This window comes from Bolinopsis microptera, chromosome 9 (genome assembly GCF_026151205.1).
Source record: "Bolinopsis microptera isolate Bmic1 chromosome 9, MBARI_Bmic_1.0, whole genome shotgun sequence".
NCBI lineage: Eukaryota > Metazoa > Ctenophora > Tentaculata > Lobata > Bolinopsidae > Bolinopsis > Bolinopsis microptera.
In genome coordinates, this window is record NC_087080.1 from 4,963,902 (window position 1) to 4,988,807 (window position 24,906).

General features: G+C 37.1%; 2 protein-coding genes across 2 annotated transcripts in view; both read left to right on the forward strand.

Moving 5' to 3' along the window:
- The first annotated feature begins 825 nt into the window (after positions 1-825).
- LOC134821316 (ras suppressor protein 1-like) overlaps positions 826-24,906 on the forward strand; it is a 63,234-nt gene continuing 39,153 nt past the window's right edge. The window contains exon 1 of the mRNA XM_063832044.1: positions 826-854. The gene's annotated coding sequence lies outside the window, so the exon portion shown is untranslated. The remainder of the gene's footprint in view (positions 855-24,906) is intronic.
- Positions 829-24,906, forward strand: part of LOC134821317 (uncharacterized) — a 59,933-nt gene continuing 35,855 nt past the window's right edge. The window contains exon 1 of the mRNA XM_063832045.1: positions 829-864. The gene's annotated coding sequence lies outside the window, so the exon portion shown is untranslated. The remainder of the gene's footprint in view (positions 865-24,906) is intronic.

Here is a 24,906-nt window from a genome sequence, read left to right on the forward strand (position 1 = left end):
TGTCAGAGAAAATAGATTTTAGGTTAAGATTATCAATGAATTTGCAATTAAATGGAACAATTATAAATTCTCTATTACTGGATTCAGATTTGTTCTGATGGTATTTGGGGGAAAATGTTGAACAGAAAGAGGAACATACGTTGTAAATCAATCCTGAATTATTTTGACTCAAAGAGTAGAGAGTGTCTAAATCTGATAAGCTATAACATTTTAATGTTTTGTATATGGAATGTTCTGAAGAGATGTTATCTTTCAGCCTGTTAATATCAGACTCTATGGTATCGAGAGACTTCTTAGGCTGAACTTTCTTCTTTCCATTCCCTCTGCCACGTTTGTATCGAGCAATCTGTCCACTAAAATAATTCATAACCCGATCTTGGGAGATGTTGCCCGTTCCTTTCTTCTTGTCATTAAGAATGACATGTAGTTACTGGTAATTTAGATATTGTTGATAATGTTGAACTTAGGGAAGTACTTTCCTACGGTTGTCATTAAGACCAAGAGGGAATGCTGTCCCAAGCTTCTCTATCCAGTAATCCTCCAGGAGAAGTAAATCATTTTTGACATCGGTGGACATGTCAGAATCAACATAATCTACAATCTGTATGGAAGCATCTGAGAAGACGTGACCAGGAATATTAAAATGTTCATATAAAAATGTGGATGATTTGGCTTTGACACAATTTCTGTGGCCATTGACTCTTTTATGAAGTGGTTGAGTTGTTTCTCCAACATATTGTTTTTTACAGGTAGAACAGGTAATAACATAAATAACATTATTAGTTTTACAATTAAATATAAAATTTGTATGTCCAAAGATAAACTTTCAACACTACTATATAACAAATAATTTGAGGACCCCCAGTGGGAACTAATGCCTCGGTAAATGTAACGACCATTACAGGTTGTATGTCAATGTAAATGGTTGTTGCATGATAAAGTTATCTTAAAGACATCCTAAGGACTATCAGACATCGATTTTTAAAGCAGTTTACTCCCATCTATCACCTAAAGATTATCAGACATCATTTATCCTTATCCTCCGGAGTGCTACAAAGGTACTGTAATCATTAACTAAATTTCGAACAGTAGCATCTTTTTGTGATAAACTATGTCTAGAATACCAGAACTTGGCTCAAGAGATTACAATCTGAGATATCGAGGGAATGCTGTTAAATTCCCCAGTAATGGCTCTCGTCCTACTGATAAATGTTCAAATTGTTTAACTCTATTAAGAGAGAATGATCGTCTTCGTCGGCAAATTTCTATTCTCTATAAACAATTATCAGAAAGTGACAGTGCACTCAAAGTTCCCCTCAGCAATAGTTCACTTGTCTCTGTGTTGCCCCAGGTACCTGATCACTGTGAACATTCTATCAAAGTTCCCCTCAGTAATAGCTCATCCTCGCATCTTGTTTCTGAGTTAACCCAAGAGCTATCCAAATTAGCAGAAGACAGTGAACATTCAGCAGAAATTATCAATTCGGAAAATCCCAAACACTCTGTAAATGGTGTCAATGGTGTGACCAACTCTATCATTCCATACCAAGATTTGAGTCGAGGAGTTTTTCAGTTTGTTGACACTGCCAAGTTAGATATAGAAACCCACTATACTCATGACTTTGAGAATAGGACAGTTGCATATTATGGGGACTTTCCCTACGCTTACAATGGAGGCTTTCATAACACAAGGCGTCAAGGCCAGTAGCAGACAATCCCTACCTAAAGTCTATTTTAGAACGATTACGCTCACAGTTCCCAAAGTTGAAATTCAATAGTGCTATGATTACCAAGTATAGAAATGGTCAGCAAGGAATTCCCTTTCACTCGGATGACGAGAGGTCAATTTCACCAGGCTCCATGATCTCCACCATCTCTTTAGGGGCTACTAGAGTCCTAAGCTTCAGATCCAAACTTAGAGCTCATATTGCTGACCTTACCCTCTCCCATGGTGACATAATGAATATGACCAGACAATCCCAGACCAGCTTTGAACACAGCCTCATCCAGGACAAGTCTGAAACCATGAGAATAAGCATTACTCTGCGCCTAATTGATGGCAGCGCAACCATATCTACTCTGTCTGATGTTTCCAGTCAAGTTAAGAACACTGAACCCTCGGCCCCTAAGACTAGATCAATAGAACATTCTGGTAAATCTTTGTGTGTCTACATTAGCTCTAGTATGTTCTCCAAATTAGAGGGAGAAAAGCTATCGTCCAAACAACATGAGGCACATGTATTCAGCTACCCTGGTGCCACAGCCAATGCAATCAATGAACGGTTTCAATCAGATGTAAGAAAAGACACTCTTAATACCAATAATGTGAAAAGCATTGTACTTATGTGTGGTACAAATGACGTGGACTCTATCCTGAACAGCCCTCGCAACATGAGGACTAAACTTCTGTGCCCTGATAGTTTTTCTGGTGATGCTAGAGCTCTTGACTTTACAAACAATTGTATTGAAAAACTTGTACTTTTCCTTCACAAGTGGGCACCTGGAGCTGATATTAAAATTGTTAACTTATTACCTCGGGAGAGTTTCTCCAGAAACAAGGTTATAACAGATATCAATGGATGTATATCAAATCTGCAAAGAAAATACACCTATGTAAAACTGCTCTCAACCGAGACAAATCGTTTCTTGTTTAGTGATAAGAAAGGCTTTAGAAAATCGTCATTTTTTAGTAGTTATGGAGAGGATAATGTCCATCTCAATGATTATGGCATAGTTAAACTAGCAAGGCACTTGAAGTATCATGCACACCATTAGAATACTGCTGAATACTGACATAACACTGGACTACCATCAGTTTTATTTTTACAGTACGACTTACTTTTTTTTTTACTTTGGGCGATGCTCGATCGAAATCTCCTCCACTCTACGTCTCCAGATGGTTCTGTCGCACATAACTGTTCGGAGATCTTCTACCCGCAACCCTGTGTCCCTGGCTACGGTGTCAAGAAAAGAGAGTGGTCTCCTCCCACGCCTGAACTGTGGCAGCCGCCAAGGAAGGATGGTAGAGATGACCTGGTCTGAAGCTCTCATGCAATGCCCAGCAAATCTGGCACGTCTCTGTGCGACGATGGTGGAGATGGAAGGGAGGTCACCATAGATTTGCTTTAGGGTTGGATGCTTCTTCCATGAAAGATTCCTGGCTTTCATTAGGAGCCTGGTGTAGCACCCGTCGAGACGCTTCTCAAACTGCTTGTTCAAGGTCCAGGTTTCTGAGCCATACAGCAGAACAGGTTCGATGCATGCTCTGAAGAACTTGACTTTCAGCTGGTCAGAAATGCCAGAGGTCCATACCTTCTGCAGTTTGATACAGGCTGACCAAGCCATGCCTTTCCTGGTGTTGAAGTCCTTCCTGCTCTCTGCAATATATGAGCCCAAGTATTTGAAGTCATCGACCTGCTTGATCTGGTAACCGGATATTGAGTTCACGGGGGCAGCATCAGGAATGTTGATGGTCATGTATTCGGTCTTGGAAGCATTCATCGCAAGTCCGACATGTGCTGCTGCAGTCTCTAAATCCGAGAGCAGTTGCTGGACTTGCTCTATGGTATCGGCAGTCAAGGCCAGGTCGTCAGCGAAGTCAAGATCTGTGACTCTGACCGCAGGTACTCTACGACATCCAGACAAATACAACCTGCTTTTATTCTGTTTTTTAGTTTAAACACAACTTTACAACTTTTATTCATTCCATTGTGAATTAATAAGATTCACAAGATGACAAATTTTAATAATGCAGCTGATAGGTTTCACAACCTCTGCATTGGTCACTGTAACATTCAAGGAGGGCTTCTTAATTTAGCTAAAAGTAATGAACTTTCCCAACTTATTAGAGATCATAAATTAGACATACTTTCCCTAAATGACATGAATCTTAATGATACTATTGACACAGACACCATAAATATTCCTTCCTCCTTCAACCTTATGCGATGCGACAGGCCAAACAGTTCTAGTGGTGGTTGTGGCTTAATGATAAACAAAAAACTAGCTTACACAGAATTAGTTATGGATAGTAAGCTTGATAACATTGAAGCATTATGGGTGAAGCTTAAGAATAGCAAGATCAATGTTTGCTGCTTCTATCGCTCTGGAAATTATTGCAGTGTTGATAACTTTATTGAGTACATTCATTTTTGCATGAAAAAATTGAATGGGAAAAAGGTTATCTGGATTGGGGATATAAACATTGACCAGAATAATATCTCATCCACCCAGTACAAAAAATTAGATATGACCTTGAGATGTTACAATCTAGTTCAAACCATTCAAGGGATAACTAGAGTTGCTAAACGTGGAGACAATTTTACCCAGACTACTATTGATGTAATATTCACTAACTGTTATGCAGATTTTGTTCAATCTTCTGTTCTTGATGAACGTATTGGGGATCATCAAGCTATTATGTGTGAGATAGATTGTAAAGTACCTATAGCTCCTAAATTTGAAAAGGTTGAAATTAGAAATCATTGTAAACGTAATGTTAAACAATTCTTAGACTATCTAGATACCTGTTCTGATTACAGTCCACTATTGGAAAGTACAGATGTTGAAGCTATCACTGCTGGCCTTTGTCATCATATTGAACAGGCATATGCAACCTTCTTCCCTTGCAAGACCATAGAAAGGCATGAAAAGTTCATACATAAACCTTCTACTGAACTTTTAAATGCCATTAATCATACACATTTTCTTCTAAAGAAATTCCGTAAAAAGAAGGATAAGAGAGACAATGGAAATTGCAATAAATGTGGTACATGTAGCAAATGTATAAAGTGTAATGAGGCCTGGGATTGCTACAAGATTCAGAGAAATATTAGAAATAAATTAGCTAAAACCTGCAAAAAGGCTAATGTAATCGATGATCTACAAGTTAAAAGTGCCAAGAATGATCTTAAAGGGATATGGAAAACTATCAAACTGGCATCAAATATGACCCCTGGTACAAATAATTGTCAAACTATCAATGAGAATGATCCTGAGCTATTTAACTTTCATTTTGCAAATGTTGGATCAAGATTACAAAATCAGGCGCCCAATATTGAAAGAGTTAGTTTTACTGATTTTTTACCTCCTAGAACTTCTAACATCTCATTTGATAGATTCCAAGAAATAAATGAAACTGATATCCTAATGTATGTCGAAACGCTCAAGAATGACAAGGCCTCATATGACGATGTGCCTCTATTTTTACTTAAGCAAGCTGTACCACACATAGTTGAACCACTGACCCATATTGTCAATTTGAGCCTTAATACAGGTGTTGTACCAACCCGTTTGTAAAAAAGCTAGAGTAACTCCCATCCATAAGGCAGGAATGAAAGATGATCCTAATAATTACAGGCCAATATCCATCCTTCCACTTATAGGAAAACTTATAGAATACTTTGTCGGCAAGCAACTCACTGATTACATGGAAGAGAACAAATTTTTCATCCGGCATCAATATGGCTTTCGGAAAAATCACTCCACAACTTATTTGATGTACGATCTGATGGACGAAATATATATGAGTAAATCTAAGTCTTATAAACCAGGAATCATCTTTCTTGATCTTAAGAAGGCCTTTGACACAGTGAATCATGAAATATTGCTTCAAAAATTGGCATATTATGGAATTGGTGGCATTGCTTTAACCTGGTTTAAGAACTTCTTATCTTGTAGATATCAATGCACAAGGATCAATGGCAAAATAAGCTCATTTTTAGAAGTTCTGAGTGGTGTACCACAAGGAAGCATCATTGGGCCTATATTATTTAGTATCTTCATAAATGACATCATTTATGCCTGTAACCTATCTAAGCCCTTTCTATTTGCAGATGATGGTGCACTATTCTTTGATCAAACCTGCAGAAGCACATTTATAAACATGAAAATAGAACTTATGACAATCTTTAAATGGCTCAGTGTTAATAAATTATCACTCAATGAAAAGAAGACTGAATTCCTATTGTTTGATTCTGTTGATCAACATGATGAATTAACCATTGAATGTAATGAGGTAACTTTCACAATCAAGGAGTGCAAAGAGACAAAATATCTTGGCCTCATTCTAGATAGTAAATTAAACTTCAAAAGCCATGTAGATTATATTATTAGGAAGGTCATGAAGAGAATTGGTGCCATGTATAGAAGCAAAGCACTGCTACCCATTAAATATAGGAAAATGTTTGCCAATGCACTCATGTTGCCACAATTCGATTATTTAGACACGATCTATTGTAGAGCTGGCAAGACAAAACTTGCTGAACTTGACACTCTGTACAAAAAGGTAGCCAAAATAGCTCTCAACGTTCCACAAACAGAGAGCAGCCTTAATGTTTATAGAGACATGAAATGGTTACCACTCCATCTTAGACGACAACTCCATCTGTCTAATTATATGTTTAGAATCATCCATGACAATTGTCCTACAAACTTTATGAACAAATTTAGTTACATATCAGGAGGTAGTAGGAGCGGCGAAAGCTGCAACCTATATGTTAATAGATCAACATCACATAAAAACTTTCAATACTTGGGGGCAAAATGTTGGAATAATGTTCCAACAGATCTACGAAATCTGCCCGATGTTAAAAGCTTAAGTGATTCGTATAAGAAACAGCTACTCTCATCTATAACAACAGACCCTAATTACACCGTCGACAATTCATATGACAAATTTTACACTGCAATCATAGTCGACGATAACTAAGTATCTTCTTATTCTTTTAAATCTGAGGCATATATAATTTATGTCGAAAGGATATTCCCTTTTTGACCACCTTACCATTCTGATTGATTTTGCACATGACTGACATGTTTTAACTGGAGAAGGGATTCGCACAGTGGTAGTTTTATAAACCACTTTTAATTTATTGACCTATTATACCTAGTGGTAGTTTTATAGACCACATTTAATTTATTAACTTATCATACTTAGTATTTATTTTTGGTGACTGTATCACCCAGTTTTAACATTTGATAATTGTACAGTTTATTGACGACACATTGACTGAATGTTATTTTATATTCTAATTTATATTCTAGATATTTTATTTATTTTTCAACAGACGACAACTTCCTGTTTTTTCTTCTATTTTAGTTACTCATATCTCTTGTACAGACTGTTTTACAAGGACATTGACAGATGATACTCACATTAGGCATTCATTATTGCATCTAAATTATTTCACTTGCATTAGGTTTAGAAATTTATTCTCTGGTTAACAGATTTCAAATGTTTAATCAATTTGTAGTATGACAGTAAGGTATATAAGAAGTTATTTAATTTTGCTTGGGCTATTATATTGACTATTGAGGTTTAATGATGATATGGAATTTGAATTCTATATAAATTTACACTATGTGGTTGGGGCATTTTGCATAGTAAATATGGTTACTACTCCTATACGTATATCATATTATTTGATTGGTATTCGATTTCTGATTATTTCTTAGGAATATGATTATTATATCTCAATTTGGCTTTAGGTAGGGTGCCCCGCTAAAAGAACTGGATTCTTCCAGGAAGCATCCCGTGCACAGACCTTGGTCTACATATATATTAAATTATTAACCATTCATTCTGTATGTGCACGAAAATTTATTTCAATCAATCAATAAAATCATTATTAAAAGTACTGCTCCTAAATGTATTAACAGGATTAAAACTGTTGCAAGTGAGACAACCTCTACCATTGCAACATCTAAAAGTGCTAGAAAAGACATTACTAGGGGTTACCCATTTATTCAAGGATTTTGAGAAAAATTTACCATTACGTTTAAGTCAAGAAGGTAACATCATCCCTTTCGGCGTTTCCGCCTAGACCCAACGACTCGAGATAGGCCAAGGACAACGGGTCGGACATCAACCTATTGTCATGGGGCTGCCATGATTGGGCGGGCGTTAGATGTCATGAACCTAAATAGTTCTCCCACCGACGCAGTGTAGCCTGGCGAGATTCTTCGCGACCATAAAAATCTCTTAGAACCGGATCTTGCACTGCCGCTGTTTCTCGTACCGTAGCATGGCGGACAGCTCACGCCAGAAAATGAAATAAACAGGTAAATACAGGATAAATCAGGAGATGTATGTACAACAACAAGACTTCAAGGAGGGCGCCCAAGAAAACAAAGATCAACCAAATCTCGGAACCAATGGCCGGGAGAGATATAAATGTAATTATAATATATTATATTAATATAATTAATGATTCTGATATTAAGTCTAAATTTTTTGATTCCTTTAAAAGTAATATTGATTGTAGAGTTTTAACTAATAATGCTATTTCTGAAAATTCTGATATATTTGGTATATTGAGTAAATGTGCCGTCCAGGTGGTTGGTAAAGTGCCCCCGGGGAAGCCTCATCAGTACAGCGACGATCCAACTGTCGTTAAACTTTCAGCAGAGAGAAAGTCCCTTCAGCAAGAATGTAGTCTCACAGGGATAAGCGACAGGAGTGACCTCAGAAAAAGAATCAACCATCTCAAACGTACCATCAAAAAGAGGTTGAAATCCATCAACGAGGCCACTGCTAACACCCTAGTAGATGTCATCAACAACACCGACAGCTGCAGAAGCATGTTTGAAGCAAATAGAACTTTGGCCCAGTGTAGGATGAAGAAAGACGGAGTGACTGTCCACGATGCAGACGGGAACACCTTAGGTTCTGACTCATTAAAAGCAGAAGCTATTAAAGAATACTTTAATAATGAGTTCAATGACAAAGATGAACCCCACCTCCCAGCATTCATAGACCCTCCTGGAAGCCTCCTCTGTCCCATAACACCTGAAGAAGTTGGCCGTGCTGTTATGAAGCTGAAATCCGGTAGAGCGTGTGGCCCTGACGGTATACCTAATGAGCTAATGAAAGCTGCTGGATATCCCCTCCACTGTGAGTTGGCTAGGATCTATAATCTCTCCTTTGAGACCAACACATACATCCCAGCTATTGGAGAAGGTATCCTGACACCCCTTCAGAAGCCAGGAAAACCCCGAGGTCCGATAAAGTCTATCCGGCCCCTCACATTGCTAAATGGAACTAGAAAAGTCCTATCCCTCGTAGCCTTGAACAGAATCAATTACCACGTTGATATGTACACTGGACCTTGGCAGGCGGCATACAAGCAGGGTCGCAGTTGTGCTGACCTGGTATGGTCTCAGAGAATGTTGACATCAGTGGTTACCAGGCGCGAGTTTGAGTATAGTAAAATCAACATCGACATGACCGCTGCGTTTAATACTATCCGCAGACAGACCATCATCAACCTCCTCATTGATGCAGGATGCTCTAGAGACGACATTCGCCTAGTTCAGTACCTCCTCTCAAATACAAAGCTCAAGGTGACGGTCAACAGATCTGAGTCTGGTGAATTTGTGATTAATATTGGCGCTTACCAGGGAGACAGTCTGGCAGGTAAAGTGTTTACATTGACCCTTGCCGGTGCCCTGAATCACATCAGAGCCGTGATCAGCGTCACGATTCCTAGACCGAACCCCCCAGTCTCTGATAGAGGCCTCCCGTTAGAGTCCGCCTATGCTGACGATGCTGAGCTTCTGAGTGAAGATGGTCAGAGCCTGGTGAAGATACTAGAGATTGCCAGTGATATACTGAAGGATTGGAGTCTCTTTGTTAACGAATCAAAGACGGTGTTTACAAGAGTGTATTTGGCAGATACAGATGCTTTAGATGCCCATGGCAATAAAATTAGAGGAGATGAAGAGTGGCGAGAGTCAGTGCTATTAGGATCAAAGCTCTGCTCAGAAAGAGATATTGTCAACAGACGCAACAAAGCCAATGTTGCCTTCTACACCTACAAGAAAGTCTGGTTGAATAGTTCTGTTCAGATCAGTGAGAGTAGAAAGCTGAAGCTGTACGAAGCTCTTGTCACTTCAGTGTTGTTGTATAACTGTAGCAGCTGTGCTGCTCCTGAAACCGTAATGGCATCTGTCGACGTTCTTCAAAGGAAGCATCTGAGACAGATAATCAACACCTATTGGCCTACGGTTATCAGTAACGAGAATTTATACAAGAGATGTAATGTCAGACCCCTTACTGAAAGGATCAAGAAAGCAAGATGGAAGATGCTTGGGCACGTTCTCAGAAGCGGTGATGACACTCCCGCCTTCTTATCTTTCAGATTTGCATGTTTAGGATGTTTTGACTACAAAGGAAGGAGGGGCAGACCTCGTTCAAATTTATTTGATTTATTATTAAAAGACATTATGACAAAACAAATTATTGTGATTGTAAATAAAAGATTTAGTTTAAGTAATTTCAACGATTTAGTGTACAAAGCTCATGATAGACGTCTTTGGAGAAGTTATGGGTGAGTCGAGACTACTCGGCCACTCGATTTTATGATTTAATTTATATTATCTTGTGTTTGCTGTAAATAGTTGATTAATAATATAGAGCAATATCAAGAAAAGCTATCAATTATGTATCCAAGTTAGCTCCCCAGGAGCACAATTTGGGACAACGTAAATTTTGAATGGTATGATTTTGGGCCAAATTCAGAGTTGAAAAATACGTGAGATAATTTTTTAAATACGCCGTATTTAACGTTTTTTTGCTTAGAAATAAAATACGTCAAAAATACGTAAAAATACGTTTGCCTATTTTTTTCGTAATTGCATTCAAAAACTTAATAAGTTATGTCTTTCGTTCGCAATTTTTTCAGGCACATCGTCATTACGGTTCAATTTCATTTATTTTGTTCCCTTGAACGGGATTGGAATTTACTTTTGGAATTGAACGCAGAAAAATATTCATATTTGTGTAGAAAATCGTCCGTAAAAAAGTTTCAATAAATACACAATTAAGAACACAATTACTCAGATGAATCGTAATCATCATTGAAATCACATTTCTCCATGTTTTGGATAAGTCGAAGGTTGGCATTAATGCCTACTAGCTTTATGGCCTTATCCGTTGCTAGTCTATTTCTGCGTTTATCAACAATATATTCCCAAGAGGACCAGTTAGTTTCACAGGCAGACACACTACAGACGAGGCTCAGAATTTTAGCGCGCAATAATTCGTATTTGCACGCTTTGGTACGCTTTAGCACGTGCACAGTTCCCTTAAATCATACGCGAGGTGATCAACTACAGAGCTACGCGAGTTTTAATCAAACTTTTAACTTGTATAATTAGAAATAGTACTTATTATTTCATTGGAGCTCTTAATGCTACAAAATCACTTGTAACGTATTTTAACGAATTTTATTCAGCGAAAATAAAATACGCCGTATTTAACGTTTTTTTGATATTTTATAAAATACGTTAAATACGTATTTTTCAACTCTGGCCAAATTAAAGATCTCAGCTTTCTAACTTTGCAAATTAATGTTGTTGCCATGACTCCATGTGCCATGGCTGAATTTAGATTGTAATTCACGCGTGCGATCAGTGAACATTACATCACGCGTGATATTGATAAACGACCACCACTAGTAACACTGTTGATTGACGATGTCAAATCCTTCGCAGCTCGGCGCGGCCCAGTAGTGCATCGCGCTACAAGTAACACTGCTAGCCGGTAACTTTTGCAGGGTTTGGCTTACCTGAGGACCCCAGGCTATTATGTTTATAAAGATTCGGCGGAATGACAGGCTGAGCGCCGCCCAGTAAGGTTTGGCTTTTTGTGTTATTATATTATTTACTTGCTGTCTGTTGTATTGGAACTCGAAAATTTTAGCTTTGTAGCTTACTAACACGCGCGCTGAGTTCCTTCGCAACTTATCACGTCCATTTGCCATTGTTAATGGATTTACCCGGCGCGCGCTACTTAGACTAAATTTAGACGAGTATCATTTAACATTTTGTAAGTTTATAACTTACCAAGCTAGACGTGAATACGAGCGCCGAGTTGGACGGTCGCGATTAGATTTTGACCGTTCTGTGTACATGCTTATAGTTATACGTTTTATTATATGAGTAAGCTGTGGTATTGTGAATGTAAGCTATACCAATGTATTTTACGCTGATTTCAAATAAGACCTTACTTGTCATACGTTGTAGACCTGCCGCGGACGAGTGCGCGGAGCTAGCTGTATCGTGGCTTTCGCCACGATACTACCACTTAGTGAAACACTGAAACGGCAAGCTCCTTGTTACCTGATCTTGAGGGGACGTATGACACCTCGTTAACCCAATCAATGTCTGGAAGGCTGCACATTTTCATATGCCAAAAACTTAAGATTCTCGTTGTGCGAGATGACGATAAATACTTACCATTAAAATCAAAATCAGCATTTACAAATGTTCACAGAACGGTCGAAATCTAATTGCAACCGAGTTGGACTCGAGTATCACCCGTGAACCGTTAACTTAACGGGTGATACTCGTAAAATATCTGTTCCATATATTGGGACCGTCGACGAGTCCAACTCGGCGCGCGTCCTGGTAGGTTGTAAACCTACAAACCGTTAACTAAAATAGTTCTCCAACATAACTCACCATATTTAACCCGGCCAACATAATATATAACTCTCCTAATTCAAGACTCAGATCTCCGCTAAGCCAAGACGTTATTTCAAAGCTAAAGAGCCAAAAGTTTGAGCTATTAAGCCAGAAATCTGAGCAAGTTATTCATAAACCTAAGCCTGTAATCCATAATCCATATATCTGAGCTAGTGAGCCAAATATATGAGTTAAATTGTACCTGGACTCGCGGATTGCCTGTTTTATTGTTTATGAATTGCGAATGTCAAAAGTGATTTTTGGCCTAAAATGTGATTATATTTAATCAACGGATTGCACTGGCTAACTTTTATGAATGATCCCTCAATTCTTTCTGATCCCATATATATATATCATTTCGTAGAGCCACATATTGAAGAGTTGAAGGAACCACAAATAATTATTTAATTAACTTTTAAAACCGAAATACACTGTATATGCTACTACAACTACAAGTACAAAGAAACAACCTGATAATTCAAAAATATATTTATTTATTTAGGTATGTGCTCTACTCATTTATATTCACTTGAAAGGAGAAAAATAACGTCGGTCATCCTACCCAATTAGGTTTAGTGTTTCGGTAAAATACGCTTCATCTAACATCTAAGTTAACGTTGAATAGCATACTCAGATATATCTGATATGTTTTGGTTTTGACCACTGATCAGGAAAAGGACTCAGATCATTCAGATTAAATAAACAGTGTAATAATACTGTATGGCGAAATAAACAGTAATGCTTGATGAATGTATCCTTCTGATAGTGATAACCAGAAATACGATTTAACTGTAATAGCTATTCAAAACAAAAAGTAACAAATATTAACTATAAGTCAAGTAAATTTCACAAAAAAACTGAAAGTTTTGTGAAGATATCATGTATCACCAGTGAAGATATTTTTCTACAATCAATCGGTTGATATATTCAACGAGCTCCCCACATTCTATTGTGCCACTGTTGTCATCATCTATTGCTGCTAACAGATGCTTTAAATCTTCTTTAGTAGCTATCACACCTGCATAGTTGTACAATATTTAAAAATACTACTGTAACATATACATGAATTAATCGATTATCCAATCATTGATGGATTTATAATAAAATATCTATTGCATAATAATATATTGCATAATGATGAAAATATAATCACTCTGACCTAAATTGCTCATCATTTTAGCGAACTCGTCCAACTCCAGTGTTCCGCTTGCGTCATCGTCATACTTATCGAACAGTACGTAGAGTTCATCCACTTCCGCTTTGGTGAGTGCCGGAGCTCTAGATCTATGATCACCCATTTTAATGCCTTAACTTTGTTTAGTTGTTAAAAGTTTTGTGATTTATAACGAGAACAGAACAAAACGAAGTGTAAGATTAAAATGGAGGTCGAGAACAGTAACAAAAGCCTAATCTATGTTATGCACATTAAAATCCCGATTTACCTTGGGTAATTAATAAATAAAGTGAAGAAAGTTCAGCGAAAGAAGTAGAGACGAGGTGCTATGCACGATAGGCGAACACAGTCGTCATGAAAATGTGAACTTGGGATGAAACCAGGACTGTTCGTGGATGAACTAAAAGTGAACTAGTTCTATAAGATGTGATGTACGGAAAACGATCGTGGTAAATCAGTGAAAGTCTGAGCTTGAAGTGAGTGATGATGCGACAAGTGACCTCAACTATACAAGATATATATGTACTTATAGTTATAGCCGAGGTATTTTGAGATAAGTAGAGGCGTACTTAGTACTTTAGTGAGACTAATCGACCAAATAGCTTGTGGTAAGTACTACTTACCACAAGCGATGTGGTCGATTTACGATTTGTCTAAAGCTTAACTAAAGTTAAACTAAGGACCTACCTTATCGGACGTTATTTGGCCGGAAATTGCGTGAACGTACATAATTCCAGCGTCCAATATAATGTCCGTTCAAATAAAGTCCGTTAAATTATTACTAATACTAGTACATTGCACAAAATCCAGGTTGAGTCAACCTGGATTTTGTCGAATACTACCACCTAGGCACCTACAGGCCCCTTAGTTTTAAAGACATAAGTATTAGATCTCTTTTTCCTTTTCGACCATAAGTTTTGTCACCTCAATCAAGAAATCTGCTGAATTTCATGATTTCAATAACAAATAAATTCAGGTTTTGTTCTTTATTCCAGATAAATTTTTAACAGGAATAGTAAAAGAAGAAATGCAAACTCTAAGCATGTAGACAATGTAAATAAGCATATTTTATTTGTAGTGCTTAAAAAGGAGCATCACGAAATAAGCATCTTACTATTATGAAACTGGTCGGAGTTCGAGCCAAAATTCTTGGCAAAAAGAAGCCGAAAATTAATTATTTCCGCTCTTCTGTTTTCCTTGCGCTAGTCGCGAACTGTTTCATCTTGCAAGTACTTACCACAAGCGATGTGGTCGATTTACGATTTGTCTAAAGCTTAACTAAAGTTAAACTAAGGACCTACCTTATCGGACGTTATTTGGCCGGAAATTGCGTGAACGTACATAATTCCAGCGTCCAATATAATGTCCGTTCAAATAAAGTCCGTTAAATTATTACTAATACTAGTACATTGCACAAAATCCAGGTTGAGTCAACCTGGATTTTGTCGAATACTACCACCTAGGCACCTACAGGCCCCTTAGTTTTAAAGACATAAGTATTAGATCTCTTTTTCCTTTTCGACCATAAGTTTTGTCACCTCAATCAAGAAATCTGCTGAATTTCATGATTTCAATAACAAATAAATTCAGGTTTTGTTCTTTATTCCAGATAAATTTTTAACAGGAATAGTAAAAGAAGAAATGCAAACTCTAAGCATGTAGACAATGTAAATAAGCATATTTTATTTGTAGTGCTTAAAAAGGAGCATCACGAAATAAGCATCTTACTATTATGAAACTGGTCGGAGTTCGAGCCAAAATTCTTGGCAAAAAGAAGCCGAAAATTAATTATTTCCGCTCTTCTGTTTTCCTTGCGCTAGTCGCGAACTGTTTCATCTTGCAAGACTAAAAAGGTATCCTTACCATGGGCGCGGCCGGAAACGTTCATTTCAAAATTCAAACTACTGAAGATAATTATAAACAAATAATATATGTAAGTCTGTATGTAAATCTGATTTACTTTGCACACCGTTTAACTGTCCAACTGCATCAATTCAAACGTAATCTATTCACAATTATCGTTAATTGGCCACAATTAATTCTCCCGAGGGTTGCGCGTGAATTCTGCGGAATAGTGACACAGGATAGAACCAGACTGATGAAAAAGACTACAGCTGGAGAGGAGTGGGCTAAGTGGTTTGAAACGTGGCCAAGTTGCGTCACCTGGCATGACCTAGCATGGACGGCCATAATCGGAGAAAATGTTCTGACGTTCAGCAGAAATGTTTCGGCGACCTCGAAGTGAGCGTTTATTTATGAGGGAGACATTTTAGACAAATTTTAATAAAGCTATAAATATCATAGACATAACGTCACTACATACCTGGGTAGTTAATATGATCGTTAGCTCTAATGATAGAATAATGGTCCTGTTAATTAACGACTAATGGCTGTTTAGCTGGCAAAATGGATTCCTTGACAATAGAGAAATGGCTCAGTTCACTTCACATAAGTCTGCGTGCTCGACAAACAGGACATTCTAGGAAAATATCTGATGCATTTCTCTTAAAAGGCTCATATCATTTCGCTCGCTCAAAAATTATCACGTGACTCTGGTTTTACGGTTTTGCAGCCGAATAAAATAGATTTACATAAGGACACGTTCATTTGAATTTGAGAGTATTGGTCAATATTAGTAACTCTATTAAAAGGCACGGTAAAGTTAACTTTGTCACAATATAAAACTATATAAACCATTCAACCCTTAATGGTTAGGATAATCGTTTTATCCTCTAGGCAAACTTTGTCACATAACAATTTGAAAATGGGACAGAAGTTTGAAAATACAACTTTTCGTTTTGTTAACCTTTCTGCTGTGAGCCTCCTCCGACCGAGATCATACTTCCAGCACCTCAATCGTGTCATATGCCATCTATAGTTGACCGACTAATTTGTTGCGGGTGACAAAATCAGTCAAAACTGTAAAATTTCGGTCCTGGAAATTTCATCTTCAAAAACTGAAAATGGGACAGAGATTGGGACAATATGATTTTGCAATTTTATTCGGGATTTTGACTCCCAGTACCTCAATTTGGTTTCATACCATCACCAATTAACAGATTAATTTGTATTTGGGCAAAAATTCCATCCAGTCTGTCAAATTTGTGTTCAGAAAATTTCATATTTGAAAATGGGACAGAAGTTTGAAAATACAACTTTTCGTTTTGTTAACCTTTCTGCTTTGAACTTCCTCCGACCGAGATCAAACTTCCAGCACCTCAATCGTGTCATATGCCATCTATAGTTGACCGACTAATTTGTTGCGGGTGAAAAAATCAGTCAAAACTGTAAAATTTCGGTCCTGGAAATTTCATCTTCAAAAACTGAAAATGGGACAGAGATTGGGACAATATGATTTTGCAATTTTATTCGGGATTTTGACTCCCAGTACCTCAATTTGGTTTCATACCATCACCAATTAACAGACTAATTGGTATTTGGGCAAAAATTCCACCCAGTCTGTCAAATTTGTGTTCAGAAAATTTCATATTTTAAAATGGGACAGAAGTTTGAAAATACAACTTTTCGTTTTGTTAACCTTTCTGCTGTGAGCTTCCTCCGACCGAGATCAAACTTCCAGCACCTCAATCGTGTCATATGCCATCTATAGTTGACCGACTAATTGGTTGCGGGTAAAAAAATCAGTCAAAACTGTAAAATGTCGGTCCTGGAAACTTCATCTTTAAAAACTGAAAATGGGACAGAGATTGGGACAATATGATTTTGCAATTTTATTCGGGATTTTGACTCCCAGTACCTCAATTTGGTTTCATACCATCACCAATTAACAGATTAATTGGTATTTGGGCAAAAATTCCACCCAGTCTGTCAAATTTGTGTTCAGAAAATTTCATATTTGAAAATGGGACAGAAGTTTGAAAATACAACTTTTCGTTTTGTTAACCTTTCTGCTGTGAGCTTCCTCAGAACGAGATCAAACTTCCAGCACCTCAATCGTGCCATATGCCATCTATAGTTGACCGACTAATTTGTTGCGGGTGAAAAAATCAGTCAAAACTGTAAAATTTCGGTCCTGGAAATTTCATCTTCAAAAACTGAAAATGGGACAGAGATTGGGACAATATGATTTTGCAATTTTATTCGGGATTTTGACTCCCAGTACCTCAATCTGGTTTCATACCATCACCAATTAACAGACTAATTGATATTTGTGCAAAAATTCCATCCAATCTGTCAAATTTGTGTTCAGAAAATTTCATATTTGAAAATGGGACAGAAGTTTGAAAATACAACTTTTCGTTTTGTTAACCTTTCTGCTGTGAGCTTCCTCCGATCGAGATCAAACTTCCAGCACCTCAATCGTGTCATATGCCATCTATAGTTGACCAACTAATTGGTTGTGGGTGAAAAAATCAGTCAAAACTGTACAATTTCGGTCCTGGAAATTTCATCTTCAAAAACTGAAAATGGGACAGAGATTGGGACAGTATGATTTTGCAATTTTAATCGAGATTTTGACTCCCAGTACCTCAATTTGGTTTCATACCATCACCAATTAACAGACTAATTGGTATTTGTGCAAAAATTCCATCCAATCTGTCAAATTTATGTTCAGAAAATTTCATATTTTAAAATGGGACAGAAGTTTGAAAATACAACTTTTCGTTTTGTTAACCTTTCTGCTGTGAGCTTCCTCCGACCGAGATCAAACTTCCAGCACCTCAATCGTGTCATATGCCATCTATAGTTGACCGACTAATTTGTTGCAGGTGAAAAATCAGTCAAAACTGTAAAATTTCGGTCCTGGAAATTTCATCTTCAAAAACTGAAAATGGGACAGTGATTGGGACAATATGATTTTGCAATTTTATTCGGGATTTTGACTCCCAGTACCTCAATTTGGTTTCATACCATCACCAATTAACTGACTAATTGGTATTTGGGCAAAAATTCCATCCAATCTGTCAAATTTATGTTCAGAAAATTTCATATTTGAAAATGGGACAGAAGTTTGAAAATACAACTTGTCGTTTTGTTAACCTTTCTGCTGTGAGCTTCCTCCGACCGAGATCAAACTTCCAGCAACTCAATCGTGTCATATGCCATCTATAGTTGACCGACTAATTGGTTGCGGGTAAAAAAATCAGTCAAAACTGTAAAATGTCGGTCCGGAAACTTCATCTTCAAAAACTGAAAATGGGACAGAGATTGGGACAATATGATTTTGCAATTTTATTCGGGATTTTGACTCCCAGTACCTCAATTTGGTTTCATACCATCACCAATTAACAGATTAATTGGTATTTGGGCAAAAATTCCACCCAGTCTGTCAAATTTGTGTTCAGAAAATTTCATATTTGAAAATGGGACAGAAGTTTGAAAATACAACTTTTCGTTTTGTTAACCTTTCTGCTGTGAGCTTCCTCAGAACGAGATCAAACTTCCAGCACCTCAATCGTGTCATATGCCATCTATAGTTGACCGACTAATTGGTTGCGGGTGAAAAAAATCAGTCAAAACTGTAAAATTTCGGTCCTGGAAATTTCATCTTCAAAAACTGAAAATGGGACAGAGATTGGGACAATATGATTTTGCAATTTTATTCGGGATTTTGACTCCCAGTACCTCAATTTGGTTTCATACCATCACCAATTAACAGACTAATTGGTATTTGTGCAAAAATTCCATCCAATCTGTCAAATTTGTGTTCAGAAAATTTCATATTTGAAAATGGGACAGAAGTTTGAAAATACAACTTTTCGTTTTGTTAACCTTTCTGCTGTGAGCTTCCTCCGACCGAGATCAAACTTCCAGCACCTCAATCGTGTCATATGCCATCTATAGTTGACCAACTAATTGGTTGTGGGTGAAAAAATCAGTCAAAACTGTAAAATTTCGGTCCTGGAAATTTCATCTTCAAAAACTGAAAATGGGACAGAGATTGGGACAATATGATTTTGCAATTTTAATCGGGATTTTGACTCCCAGTACCTCAATTTGGTTTCATACCATCACCAATTAACAGACTAATTGGTATTTGGGCAAAAATTCCATCCAATCTGTCAAATTTGTGTTCAGAAAATTTCATATTTGAAAATGGGACAGAAGTTTGAAAATACAACTTTTCGTTTTGTTAACCTTTCTGCTGTGAGCTTCCTCCGACCGAGATCAAACTTCCAGCACCTCAATCGTGTCATATGCCATCTATAGTTGACCGACTAATTGGTTGTGGGTGAAAAATGAGTCAAAGCTGTAAAATTTTGGTCCTGGAAATTTCATCTTCAAAAACTGAAAATGGGACAGAGATTGGGACAATATGATTTTGCAATTTTATTCGGGATTTTGACTCCCAGTACCTCAATTTGGTTTCATACCATCACCAATTAACAGACTAATTGGTATTTGTGCAAAAATTCCATCCAATCTGTCAAATTTGTGTTCAGAAAATTTCATATTTGAAAATGGGACAGAAGTTTGAAAATACAACTTTTCGTTTTGTTAACCTTTCTGCTGTGAGCTTCCTCCGATCGAGATCAAACTTCCAGCACCTCAATCGTGTCATATGCCATCTATAGTTGACCGACTAATTGGTTGCGGGTGAAAAAATCAGTCAAAACTGTAAAATTTCGGTCCTGGAAATTTCATCTTCAAAAACTGAAAATGGGACAGAGATTGGGACAATATGATTTTGCAATTTTATTCGGGATTTTGACTCCCAGTACCTCAATTTGGTTTCATACCATCACCAATTAACAGACTAATTGGTATTTGGGCAAAAATTCCATCCAGTCTGTCAAATTTGTGTTCAGAAAATTTCATATTTGAAAATGGGACAGAAGTTTGAAAATACAACTTTTCGTTTTGTTAACCTTTCTGCGGTGAGCTTCCTCCGACCGAGATCAAACTTCCAGCACCTCAATCGTGTCATATGCCATCTATAGTTGACCGACTAATTGGTTGCGGGTGAAAAAATCAGTCAAACTGTAAAATGTCGGTCCTGGAAACTTCATCTTCAAAAACTGAAAATGGGACAGAGATTGGGACAATATGATTTTGCAATTTTATTCGGGATTTTGACTCCCAGTACCTCAATTTGGTTTCATACCATCACCAATTAACAGATTAATTGGTATTTGGGCAAAAATTCCACCCAGTCTGTCAAATTTGTGTTCAGAAAATTTCATATTTGAAAATGGGACAGAAGTTTGAAAATACAACTTTTCGTTTTGTTAACCTTTCTGCTGTGAGCTTCCTCCGATCGAGATCAAACTTCCAGCACCTCAATCGTGTCATATGCCATCTATAGTTGACCAACTAATTGGTTGTGGGTAAAAAAATCAGTCAAAACTGTAAAATTTCGGTCCTGGAAATTTGATCTTCAAAAACTGAAAATGGGACAGAGATTGGGACAATATGATTTTGCAATTTTATTCGGGATTTTGACTCCCAGTACCTCAATTTGGTTTCATACCATCACCAATTAACAGACTAATTGGTATTTGTGCAAAAATTCCATCCAATCTGTCAAATTTGTGTTCAGAAAATTTCATATTTGAAAATGGGACAGAAGTTTGAAAATACAACTTTTCGTTTTGTTAACCTTTCTGCTGTGAGCTTCCTCCGACCGAGATCAAACTTCCAGCACCTCAATCGTGTCATATGCCATCTATAGTTGACCAACTAATTGGTTGTGGGTGATAAAATCAGTCAAAACTGTAAAATTTCGGTCCTGGAAATTTCATCTTCAAAAACTGAAAATGGGACAGAGATTGGGACAATATGATTTTGCAATTTTAATCGGGATTTTGACTCCCAGTACCTCAATTTCGTTTCATACCATCACCAATTAACAGACTAATTGGTATTTGGGCAAAAATTCCATCCAATCTGTCAAATTTGTGTTCAGAAAATTTCATATTAGGAAATGGGACAGAAGTTTGAAAATACAACTTTTCGTTTTGTTAACCTTTCTGCTGTGAGCTTCCTCCGATCGAGATCAAACTTCCAGCACCTCAATCGTGTCATATGCCATCTATAGTTGACCAACTAATTGGTTGTGGGTAAAAAATCAGTCAAAACTGTAAAATTTCGGTCCTGGAAATTTCATCTTCAAAAACTGAAAATGGGACAGAGATTGGGACAATATGATTTTGCAATTTTATTCGGGATTTTGACTCCCAGTACCTCAATTTGGTTTCATACCATCACCAATTAACAGACTAATTGGTATTTGTGCAAAAATTCCATCCAATCTGTCAAATTTGTGTTCAGAAAATTTCATATTTGAAAATGGGACAGAAGTTTGAAAATACAACTTTTCGTTTTGTTAACCTTTCTGCTGTGAGCTTCCTCCGATCGAGATCAAACTTCCAGCACCTCAATCGTGTCATATGCCATCTATAGTTGACCAACTAATTGGTTGTGGGTGATAAAATCAGTCAAAACTGTAAAATTTCGGTCCTGGAAATTTGATCTTCAAAAACTGAAAATGGGACAGAGATTGGGACAATATGATTTTGCAATTTTATTCGGGATTTTGACTCCCAGTACCTCAATTTGGTTTCATACCATCACCGATTAACAGATTAATTGGTATTTGGGCAAAAATTCCATCCAGTCTGTCAAATTTGTGTTCAGAAAATTTCATATTTGAAAATGGGACAGAAGTTTGAAAATACAACTTTTCGTTTTGTTAACCTTTCTGCGGTGAGCTTCCTCCGACCGAGATCAAACTTCCAGCACCTCAATCGTGTCATATGCCATCTATAGTTGACCGACTAATTGGTTGCGGGTGAAAAAATCAGTCAAACTGTAAAATGTCGGTCCTGGAAACTTCATCTTCAAAAACTGAAAATGGGACAGAGATTGGGACAATATGATTTTGCAATTTTATTCGGGATTTTGACTCCCAGTACCTCAATTTGGTTTCATACCATCACCAATTAACAGATTAATTGGTATTTGGGCAAAAATTCCACCCAGTCTGTCAAATTTGTGTTCAGAAAATTTCATATTTGAAAATGGGACAGAAGTTTGAAAATACAACTTTTCGTTTTGTTAACCTTTCTGCTGTGAGCTTCCTCCGATCGAGATCAAACTTCCAGCACCTCAATCGTGTCATATGCCATCTATAGTTGACCAACTAATTGGTTGTGGGTAAAAAAATCAGTCAAAACTGTAAAATTTCGGTCCTGGAAATTTGATCTTCAAAAACTGAAAATGGGACAGAGATTGGGACAATATGATTTTGCAATTTTATTCGGGATTTTGACTCCCAGTACCTCAATTTGGTTTCATACCATCACCGATTAACAGATTAATTGGTATTTGGGCAAAAATTCCATCCAGTCTGTCAAATTTGTGTTCAGAAAATTTCATATTTGAAAATGGGACAGAAGTTTGAAAATACAACTTTTCGTTTTGTTAACCTTTCTGCTGTGAGCTTCCTCCGACCGAGATCAAACTTCCAGCACCTCAATCGTGCCATATGCCATCTATAGTTGACCGACTAATTTGTTGCGGGTGAAAAAATCAGTCAAAACTGTAAAATTTCGGTCCTGGAAATTTCATCTTCAAAAACTGAAAATGGGGCAGAGATTGGGACAATATGATTTTGCAATTTTAATCGGGATTTTGACTCCCAGTACCTCAATTTGGTTTCATACCATCACCAATTAACAGATTAATTGGTATTTGGGCAAAAATTCCACCCAGTCTGTCAAATTTGTGTTCAGAAAATTTCATATTTGAAAATGGGACAGAAGTTTGAAAATACAACTTTTCGTTTTGTTAACCTTTCTGCTGTGAGCTTCCTCCGATCGAGATCAAACTTCCAGCACCTCAATCGTGTCATATGCCATCTATAGTTGACCAACTAATTGGTTGTGGGTGAAAAAAATCAGTCAAAACTGTAAAATTTCGGTCCTGGAAATTTCATCTTCAAAAACTGAAAATGGGACAGAGATTGGGACAATATGATTTTGCAATTTTATTCGGGATTTTGACTCCCAGTACCTCAATTTGGTTTCATACCATCACCGATTAACAGATTAATTGGTATTTGGGCAAAAATTCCATCCAGTCTGTCAAATTTGTGTTCAGAAAATTTCATATTTGAAAATGGGACAGAAGTTTGAAAATACAACTTTTCGTTTTGTTAACTTTTCTGCGGTGAGCTTCCTCCGACCGAGATCAAACTTCCAGCACCTCAATCGTGTCATATGCCATCTATAGTTGACCGACTAATTGGTTGCGGGTGAAAAATCAGTCAAAACTGTAAAATGTCGGTCCTGGAAACTTCATCTTCAAAAACTGAAAATGGGACAGAGATTGGGACAATATGATTTTGCAATTTTATTCGGGATTTTGACTCCCAGTACCTCAATTTGGTTTCATACCATCACCAATTAACAGATTAATTGGTATTTGGGCAAAAATTCCACCCAGTCTGTCAAATTTGTGTTCAGAAAATTTCATATTTGAAAATGGGACAGAAGTTTGAAAATACAACTTTTCGTTTTGTTAACCTTTCTGCTGTGAGCTTCCTCAGAACGAGATCAAACTTCCAGCACCTCAATCGTGCCATATGCCATCTATAGTTGACCGACTAATTTGTTGCGGGTGAAAAAATCAGTCAAAACTGTAAAATTTCGGTCCTGGAAATTTCATCTTCAAAAACTGAAAATGGGGCAGAGATTGGGACAATATGATTTTGCAATTTTATTCGGGATTTTGACTCCCAGTACCTCAATTTGGTTTCATACCATCACCAATTAACAGACTAATTGGTATTTGTGCAAAAATTCCATCCAATCTGTCAAATTTGTGTTCAGAAAATTTCATATTTGAAAATGGGACAGAAGTTTGAAAATACAACTTTTCGTGTTGTTAACCTTTCTGCTGTGAGCTTCCTCCGACCGAGATCAAACTTCCAGCACCTCAATCGTGTCATATGCCATCTATAGTTGACCGACTAATTGGTTGCGGGTGAAAAAATCAGTCAAAACTGTAAAATTTCGGTCCTGGAAACTTCATCTTCAAAAACTGAAAATGGGACAGAGATTGGGACAATATGATTTTGCAATTTTATTCGGGATTTTGACTCCCAGTACCTCAATTTGGTTTCATACCATCACCAATTAACAGATTAATTGGTATTTGGGCAAAAATTCCTTCCAATCTGTCAAATTTGTGTTCAGAAAATTTCATATTTGAAAATGGGACAGAAGTTTGAAAATAAAACTTTTCGTTTTGTTAACCTTTCTGCTTTGAACTTCCTCCGACCGAGATCAAACTTCCAGCACCTC